This window comes from Plectropomus leopardus, unplaced genomic scaffold (genome assembly GCF_008729295.1).
Source record: "Plectropomus leopardus isolate mb unplaced genomic scaffold, YSFRI_Pleo_2.0 unplaced_scaffold22920, whole genome shotgun sequence".
NCBI lineage: Eukaryota > Metazoa > Chordata > Actinopteri > Perciformes > Serranidae > Plectropomus > Plectropomus leopardus.
In genome coordinates, this window is record NW_024624849.1 from 1 (window position 1) to 1,438 (window position 1,438).

At 35.7% G+C, this 1,438-nt stretch overlaps 1 long non-coding RNA gene across 1 annotated transcript; it reads left to right on the forward strand.

The window, feature by feature from the left end:
* Positions 1-92: 92 nt before the first annotated feature.
* Positions 93-1,225, forward strand: LOC121966051. The gene is made up of 3 exons (XR_006107555.1): positions 93-165; positions 255-320; positions 1,073-1,225. It is a non-coding gene; the product is annotated as an uncharacterized LOC121966051 (long non-coding RNA).
* The last annotated feature ends 213 nt before the right edge of the window (positions 1,226-1,438 follow it).

Consider the following 1,438-nt stretch of genomic DNA (forward strand, 5'->3'; position numbering starts at 1 on the left):
TGAATACAGCTTTTTAGTTTCATCCAAAATTTTCCTCTCCAGTATTTTGCCTGAAGAGCCATTAACAAAATCAAAACTGTGTTTTGTCTCTGCATAGTTGTCGTCTCGAGGGTCCTCTCCGCTCATGCTGTCTTCGTCTCCTTACCAGAGAGATTTGGACTCCAGGTACAAACGCTCACACGCTCACCTGCACACACACATTTCACTACGAGGTGTGTTTCACTACCTCACCGGCTGTTTGTCGTCTGTCGCAGCATCCTGAACTCTGTGGACACGTCGCTGGTGTCTGCTGGAGACACGAGCTTCTTTAACGGATCCTGGTGAGGAGCCGATTTTTCTGTTTTAACACTTTAAAGTCCTCGTCAAGAAAAAAGCAATGCAGTTTTTTTCTTTGCATTTTTAATTTCTATAATATGATAAATAGCAAAAACATATTAAATATATCATAAATAGCTATAGTAAATATCAGGAATCAATGTTTATTTATTAACAGACCTCATAGTTTTTTAGATATAGGCCTCTACCAAATGGTCACAATGGCCATTCATGGTAAATACAAATAATACTTTTTTTTTTTAAAAAAAAGCAAATTCTTTATTGTTATAATGCTCATAATATGTAGTATGCCAACATATTTAAATTTTTGACCATGGAGTTAGTATTATTACTAGTATTAGTATTAATTAGTTAGTTATTAATTAGTATTATTTCCATAAACAAAAAACAAAACATAAAAAAAAAACAAAAATGAGTAACCAAAAAAAAGACCTGAAAATATTATTAGATATCATCAAAAAAACTAGAGGAAATGTCCAGACAATTAAATTTATAATTCTTATTATTAGGTGTTAGATTTTTTAGCACGTTCTTGAGGTCATGTTTTTGTTTTTAAAAGCTTTTTAAAAAAACGTATTAAGTTGCTTGTCGCCTTCCCATGTTTTTGAAAAAAATCGAGCCAATTCGCTCACATTAAAAAGCATTAAAGGGTTAATGACTTCTGTTGAACGTTGCGATCTAAATGAGAAAGGAGTAATAATGAATGAATTATTCATTATTTCTGCCCTTTGATCAGGCATCAGCGCAGGTTGCTGTCCAGCAGTCTTGAGGAGCTGCAGAGCGGATCTTTACAAAAGGTTTGTTAGAACATTTAAACTCACTTTGCTGCCGCTGATGAACTCTACAGATACCGTAATCTAATCCAACTAATCTGTATGTCTAATCTGACCAACACGCACACTTCAGGCTGAGTTATTACCGCTCAGAGCCGATGCTGCAGCCTACACGTGTGACCTCCTGTGTGACCATTTTTTCTCAGGCGATGTCGTGTATGCGTCACTCCAGTGGGTTTCTTCGCCGCTGTGTTGAGTTTCGGTGAAGCACAGTGAAGTTTGATTGAACTAACACAAAAAAAACCCATAAAAAATGGATTAAAAGTGAC